The sequence below is a fragment of the Miniopterus schreibersii genome (genome assembly GCF_964146895.1).
Source record: "Miniopterus schreibersii genome assembly, chromosome: 7".
Lineage (NCBI taxonomy): Eukaryota > Metazoa > Chordata > Mammalia > Chiroptera > Miniopteridae > Miniopterus > Miniopterus schreibersii.
The window spans coordinates 83,164,819-83,172,991 of record NC_138108.1 but is presented as its reverse complement, the minus strand read 5'-3'; the positions used below and the strand labels follow the sequence as shown (position 1 = coordinate 83,172,991).

Genomic DNA, 8,173 nt, shown 5'->3' with positions numbered 1-8,173 from the left:
CAGACTGTGCAAGGTCAAGTGCCTTGTCCACAACTTGACTCTCCAGCATGGTTGTCCACATAACCTAATACGGAACAAAATTACTAAAAAAAAATTATTTCAGACCAAAAACCTCTTCATATATATTGATTTCAGAGAGGGGGGAAGGGAGAGGAAGAAGGAGAAACATTAACGAAGAGCGAGTGACCCATCCACCGCCCCCCACGCCCCGCCCTGGGGACCCAGCCGCAACCCGGGCAACCGGGCACGTGACCCGGGGCCCAGCCGCGAGTCCCCGGACCGCAAGGCAACGCTCCACCGCAGAGCCACGCCCGCCGGGCCAGAACAAAGTTCTCATTCAAATTTTGGAGAACGGCACTTTCGACAGCAAGGCTGGCCCACGCGCGGAGATAGCCAGCAGGGCCAGACCGGGGTCCCCCGCCCCCCGGCGAGCCCGCCCCCCCGCCGGAACAAAGGGAGCGCTCCACCGGCCGCGCGGGCCGGCCAGGCCCCGCCTCGCCTCCGCACATGCGCAGGTCCAGGCCTAGAGCCTGGGGCCCAGGCGCGCGTGACGTAAGCCGTACGCCGGTGCGTGCTGACGCTCGGCGTGCGCTTGGTGGCTAATCCGGGGAGATGGCGGCTGCTCTTCTGGAGGAGAGGGATTGAGAGGGGCGGAGAGAGGAGGCCGGCGGGAGAGACCTTCCCCGCGGTGAGCAGGCCACCTTGGCTCGCCATTCGTCAAGGGCTCTGCTCTGCGCCGAAGGTGAGTGCGGGGCAGCGCGGGGCAGCTCGCCGCAGCTGGCGGGGGCCTTTCCGCCATTTTCAGGCTCGGCCGTTGCGTGCTCTGGGGGGGCCTGGAGGGGCGCTTGGGGACATGTTGGAAGCGCGGGGAAGCGTCGGCCGGCAGGTCGGAGCCGTAGGGGAGGTGGCTGGAGGCTGGAGGCCGCCCGGGAAGGGAAGGCACGGTGGGAGGAAGGCCCGGGTGGGGACGGTGGCGACCCGACACCGGCGGAGGGTGGGCCCCGGTGAGACGCGGGGCCTGGAGGAGGGAGGCGCGAGAAACTGAGGTTGGGGGCGGAGTGGAAGGGGTTGGGCCGAGAGTTGAACGGAGTGTGGCTTTGAGTGGTTGGTTTAAGGGGTCACGGGAAGTTAATGCGAAACCTGTAAAAGCGGAAGGTTTAGCCTCGATATTATCGTGGCTTGTAATTAGTGTTTTTAACAGGAATAAGGTAGATTGACAGGCCAAAAGCCTGCTCCTTCGGAATAGTTACATTCCTATTTTGTTTGCTTTAAATCATGCTCCCTACAAGAGGCCCTTTATAACTCCCTCCATATCTCCGATTTTAAGTTGCCTTCTGGCAGCTAGATAATTTAGGCTCTTAGAAAGCATTCTTTAACAAAAGAAAAAAAGGAAAAAATGTTGATAATTTGTTGTAGCTCTTGTGGTTAGTGGCCCATCCGGAGAAAGGAGGCGGCGGCGAGTGGATAGGGAATTCCGTAGTTGGGTCTGTGTAAATCAAATTAGGAAAGTACGGATTACTTGAAGAAAGCCTGGCAAGAATATTTTGAAGTAATTTCTGCACAGATGACATTAAGTTAACTGTTGAGGAACTTTGGAAGACATTCGAGTCTGAACAGAATGCCTGTGTTAGAAGGAACACCTCTTGGGAGCGCTGTGTTGACTGAAGTACACTAGTGCACGCTGTCCTTTTTGCCTGTTAACGTGCAGTGGTAGATCTGTTTAATTCAAACAAAACTCGTAGTTGAAAGGAAACATGTTACTTGTTCCCCTGGCAGCATTTCCCCCCTACTTTAAATTGCACTTAACATAGATCTTTTATTACCATACTTTCACACTTTTAAAAAAAACCCACGTTTATTGATTTCAGAGAGGGAGAGGGGGAGAGAAATAGAAATATCACTGATGAAGTCTTTGATCGGCTGCCTCCTGCACGCCCCCTGCTGGGGATGGAGCCCGCAGCCCGGGCATGTGTCCTGACTGGAAACCTAACCTCGATCTCCTGGCTCACAGGTCGATGCTCAACCACTGAGCCCCGCAGGCTGGGCTACTTTCGCATTTTTTAATTGGTCTCCTTGCCTAGAAGAAGATAAAAGTACTGTGTGGATTTGAGTTTTGCTGAGGCTTGACGTTTCGTATTCTGCCAATTTTCCTGAAAAATTTATCTTTCTATACTCGTGGGAAGGGTTTTGGTAGAAAGGTGGCCTTATGTCACAGTGCTTTAGGAAAAAAATAAATTCTTATTTATGAAGGTGATGACTTATCTTGCATTCTTTGGTTAGTGAAAAATATTGAAAGGACAGATTTTGCCATCACAATTTTAACTTAACCTAAGGCTTTAATTACACTTTTAATAATGACTTCATGTGCTTTTTTTGAACTCTTCTTGCTAAGTATTAAGACCATATTTTTCATTTTCGTATTATTTTGAGAAAAACATGTTATCTGTTGCTGAAATTTGAAATGTCTCATATTTCAGAATAAGAAAATAAGGTTACAGTAAAGCTTTATAACTACAACAAATACATTGACAAAGATATTAGTGAAAATTATTCACTTATGAAGGTATTTACATAATTCCTGTGAGGTTGCTTAGGAAAAAATTAAGACTTTTATAAGTGTTTTCAGATAAAGTAGTGTTAATTAGTTTGCAAATCTTTGCTGTCAAAAATATTCATTCACTCATTCTCTTTAAACATATCTTTATTGATTCCAGAGAGAGGAAGGGAGAGGGAGAGTGATAGAAACATCAATGAGGAGAGTCATTGATTGGCTGCCTCCTGCACGCCCCCGACTGGGGATCGAACCCGAAACCCGGGCATGTGCCCTGACCGGTAATCGAACCCCGATCACCTGGATTCTAGGTCAACACTCAACCGCTGAGCCACGCCCAGCTGGGCTCAAAATATTTATTAAATGCCAAAAAATTACCAGTAGTTACCCTGGCCACCGTTGTTCAGTGTTTAGAGCATTGGCAGGCACACCAAAGGGCGGAGGGTTTGATTTCTGGTCAAGGGCAAGTGCGTGGGTTGCAGGTTCGCTCCCAGTACCGGTGGAGGTGCTAGTGGGAAGTAACCAATTGATGTGTCTCTCTCACATCCATATTTCTCTCTCTCCCTCTCCCCTTCTCCCTTTCACTCTCTCTCTAAAAATCAATGGAAAAAATATCCTCAAGTGAATATTAACAACAACAAAAATTACCAGTTGTTGTTTAAGTATTCCAGATTTGTTGTTTAAGATTCCAAATTGCCCTACTTTTCTGCCAAACGTTATTCCAGGATTTTATTTGTGTCGAAACTTGCTGATAAGACATGTTAATTTTTTTCCCCCAATGGGGAAAGTTTCTCTGTTGCTGTAATGTGTTGTGTGACAAGTAAGTCAACTGACAATAAATTTTACGAAAAAGTATTTTGTCTTTTGTCTTTGGCAGAGCTACAGGTTGAAAACTTTGCTAATTGAACACATTTTCTCTTTGGTAACATTTCTCTCCTCATTGCAAAAAATTGACACTAGTCCTAGATACAGGAAATTTTATGCGTTTAAGAAAAACCATACCCATATTACTCTCATCTTTTCTGGGCCTTGAACATTTTATTATCTTCTGGTAGAGTGACTAACTTCATAATGTTTGTATTGTACCTTATATTCATAATTTGAGTGCCTATAAATTCTCAGAGCTTGGTAGTATTGGAAAGGACATAGGTTTCAGTAGGAGACATACCTAGATTGGAATGCCAGGCTCACCAGTAACTAGCTTTCTTATACTGGGTCAGTTAATTAAACTTCTCAGCTTCAGTTTCCTTTCATATAAAACTGTTAATTATTATACTTATCTCAAAAGTGAAAGGAAGTGTCTAATATATAGTAAGTGTTCAGTAAATTTTGATATTTTTTCTGTTAGTGATTTGAATTTAATTGGTGACATCACTTTTAGATTTTTAAATTGTGGTATAATTGACATAACATTTTACTAGTTTTAGGTGTACAGCATAAATTTTTTGTTCTCCATATACATTTTTAATATATTTTTATTTTTCAATTACAGTTGATTCAGAATTTTATATTTTAGGTTTACAACCCAGTGATGAAGCATTAATGTAACTTCTCAAGTCATTACCCTGATAAATCTAGTACCCATCTGACATCATACATGGTTATAACAATATAATTGACTATTTCCCTATGCTGTACTTTAAATCCCCATGACTGTTCCGTAACTAACAATTTATACTTCTTAATCCCTTCACCTTTTTCACCCATCCCTGTAAACCTCCCTCCTGCCTGGCAACTATTAAAATGTTCTCTGTATCTGAGTCTGTTTCTGGTTGCTTCATTTATTTTTTTTCTTTAGATTCCACATTTAAGTGAAATCACATGGCATTTGTCTTCCTCTCTCTGACTTATTTCACTCAGCACAGTATCCTCTAGACCCATCCATGTTGCAGATGATGATATTTTGTTCTTTTTTATGACTGAGTCATACTCCACTGTATATATGCCCCACTTCTTTATCCACTCATCTATTGATGGACACTTACATTGCTTCCATATCTTGCATATTGTAAATAATGCTACAGTGTACATAGGGATTTAGTACTAAGTTTTGGGTTTTTCAGATAAATACCAAGAAGTGGAATTGCTGGGTCCTTCTTTGTCTCTTGTTAAAGCCTCTGTTTAAAGTTTATTGTGTCTGGTATAAGTGTTGCTACCCCAGCGTTTTTGTTTGTTCCATTTCTATGAAATATCTTTTTCTATCCCTTTACTTTCAGTCTGTGTTTCTCTTTTGATCTAAAGGGATTTTTTTTTAATATGTCTTTATTGATTTCAGAGAGAGGAAGAGAGAAAGAAACATCAATGATGAGAGAGTCATTGATGGACTGCCTCCTGCATGCCTCCTATTGGGGATCAAGCCCAAAACTCAGGCATGTGCCGTGATTGGGAATTGAACCTCAATATCCTGGATCGTAGATTGATGCTCAATCGCTGAGCCATGCTGACCGGACTAGGGAATTTCTAGTAGACAGCATATGTAAGGGTCTTGTTTTATTATCCATTCAGCCACCGTAAGTCTTTTGATTGCAGCATTTAATCCATTTACATTTAAAATAATTGTTGATAGATATATATTTATTGCCATTTCATTCCTATTTTTGATCTTTTAAAAAAATTTAATTTTTATTTACTTTAAATTTATTTTATTGTTGAAAGCATTTCAGATGTCCTACATTTCACCCCTTTTGTCCCCCTCTACCACCCTCCACCCATATCCCACCCCATACCAGGCCTTTACCTGTCTATTGTCTGTTCACGGGCTATGAATAATTTGTACTTCTAAATTCCTTCACCTTTTTCACTCATCCCTGCAACCTGCCTCCCATCTGGCAACCATCAAAATGTTCTCAGTTATGTATGAGTCTGTTTCTGTTCTGCTTTCTTTTATTTTCATTTTTAGATTCAATTGTTGATAGATATGTATTTATTGCCATTTTATTGTTTCTGTTCTTGATCTTTTTCTTTCTTTTTTCTTCTTCAAGAAGACCCTTTAACATTTCCTGTAATACTGGTTTGGTGGTTATGAACTCCTTTAGCTTTTTCTTGCTTGGGAATCTGTTTATTTGACCTTCAATTCTAAATGATAGCCTTGCTGGGTAATTTTGGTTGTAGGTCATTGCTTTTCATTACTTTGAGTATTTTGTGCCCATGCCCATCCCTTCTGGCCTGCAGAGTTTCTGTTGAGCAATCAGCTGACAGTCGTATGGGTGCTTTCTTGTAGGTAACTAACTGCTTTTTCTTGCTGCTTTTAAGATTCTCTCTTTGTCTTTAACCTTTGGCATTTTAGTTATGATGTGTGTGGGTGTGAGCCTCTTTGGGTTCATTTTGTTTGAGACTCTCTGCGCTTCCTGGACTTGTAAGTTTATTTTCACCAGGTTAGGGAAGTTTTCTGTTGTCTTTTCAAATTGGTTTTCAATTTCTTGCTCTTTTTCTTCTCCTTCTGAGAGCCACATGATGAGAATGTTGGTATGCTTGAAGTTGTTTCAGAGGCTCCTTAAACTATCCTCATTTTTGGGTGGGATTCTTTACTTATGTTTCCTTTTCTGATTGTTTTCTGCTCCCTTATCTCCCAAATCACTGATTTCATCCTCTGCTTCATTTACTGTTGATTTTCTGTAATGTACTCTTCATTTCAGTTATCATAGTCTTCATTTCTGATTGGTTCTTTTTTGTTTTCTATCTCTATTTTTTCTGTTTATGTCTCTTTATTGAAGTTCTTACTGAGATCATTGAGTATCCTTATAACCAGTGTTTTGAACTCTGCATCTGGTATTTTTTCTGTTTCCATTTAGTCAATCTTTTTTTTTATTCTAAATTTATGTTCTGTTCTTTGATTTGGAACTTGTTTCTTTGTTGTCTCATTTTGGCTGCCTCCCTTTGTTTATTTTATGTATCATGCAGCACCGCTACGTCTCCCAGTGTTGGTAGAGTGATCTCATGTAGTAGGTGTTCTATAGAGCCCAGTGGCACAGCATCGCCTCCCCAGTCACCCGATCTGGGTGCTCCAGGTGCGCCCATCTGTTGTAGTTGAGTCTTGATTACTGTCAGGACATCACTGGGAGAGATTTACCTCTCAGTCCGATTGGCTGCAAGGAATGACGGTGACGACAGGGGAGGAGCTGTCATACCCCACAGAGCAAGACTCACTTCAGCAGGGTTCTGGTTCCCAGTGATTCTGCCTTTTGAGTATGTCTCTGGTGGAGGTGGTTAGGCGGTTGGGTAGTGCTCAGGTGTAGTCTGAAGCTGGCCACTTGCTATGCTAGGTCTAGGCCTCTTGCGAGTTGCAGGTCAAGATCAGCTGACACTTGTTTCCTGTCAGTGGCCACCCAGCATAAGCTACAAAGCAATATGCAGATAGCTGCTACTTGTGCTGGGCTTGGTGGTGCCCAGGAGAGGCCAGTCTGCAAACCAAGGCAAGCTACCCCTAGTGCCTGGCCTAGGGCCACTTATCAAGAGGTATGGGGCATACCAAAACCAGATGCTGCTTGATTGGAGTTTGTGAACCTTTGAGAGATTTGAGGAAAGCCCAAAACAAGAACCAACACAGGCTGTTTGTATCAAAAAGCCACTGGAAATGGTTTGTGTGGTCTCCTAGTTGGGTGAGGCAGCATCTCAGAATCACCAGGGCTGGACAAACAGACTCTGTAAATGACAGTGATGAAGGCAGAAAAGGAGACCCAGCATGGAAGCTGAATGACCTCATTTTGCATGTTGCCAAAGCTGATAGAGTAGAGGATTTTCAAGACAGATCAGTATCCAAAGACGACTGACTGTTGAAACAAACAATACAGCACAATAGCGGATTAGAAATACAATGCCAAGAATAGTTACCATGGAATGGTTGGAGGCAGAAGACCAACTGGGTTGAAGATCCAATTATTTTTAAAAATATATGTCTTTATTGATTTCAGAGAAAGGAAGAATGGGGTTGAGAGAGAGAGACATTAGTGATGAGAGAGTCATTGTTTGGCTTCCTCCTTTGCACCCTTTATTAGGGATCGAGCCCGCAACCCAGGCATGTGCCCTGACTGGGAAATGAACCGTGATCTGGATCATAGGTTGATGTGCAGCCACTGAGTCATGCCAGCCGAGTGAAGTTCCAATTCTTTTTCTTTGGGTACCCCTTGCACCACTACTGCTTATAGTATAGGTTTTTACAAACATTCTTTGCTGAAACAAATTTTAGTCAGGGCCATCTTCTCCTCAGCACATTTGGGCACTTCGTTGTAAAAATCCAGTTTTAGCAAGAACCCTGCTAAAGCAGTTTAACCTGAACCCCCACTCTCAAGATCTGATCAGGCTCCTCATCCTTCAGATCCCACAAATAAAAAGTCTGATCACCCTGACGTGTTTTCAGCAAAATTGTGTTAGGTCAGTTTAGCCATAACTCCCCTTAGGAGACTAAGATGTTTCCTCTTAGTAATTTTTATTCACTGTCTCCTATCCTTTTCTTTAGCTATAAAGTCCCACTTGCTCATGCTGTATTCAGAGTTGAACCCTGTCTCTGGCTCCCACTGTGAAATCCATTCATAGGGTCTCTAGATCTATTGCGATGGTCCAGAATAAGGTCTTCTTACCATCTCTAATAAGGGTCATTAAATACTTTATTTTTTAACAGTTGTT

General features: G+C 42.8%; 1 protein-coding gene across 8 annotated transcripts in view; it reads left to right on the top strand.

The window, feature by feature from the left end:
- Window positions 1-539: 539 nt before the first annotated feature.
- The window catches only part of WDR33 (WD repeat domain 33), a 101,799-nt gene continuing 94,165 nt past the window's right edge, over window positions 540-8,173 (top strand). For 5 of the 8 annotated variants that reach the window (XM_081142012.1, XM_081142008.1, XM_081142016.1 and 2 more), the window contains exon 1: window positions 567-742. The gene's annotated coding sequence lies outside the window, so the exon portion shown is untranslated. Of the gene's footprint in view, window positions 743-8,173 lie in introns of all 8 variants that reach the window. The other 3 variants (XM_081142009.1, XM_081142013.1, XM_081142011.1) reach the window with 3 other exon arrangements.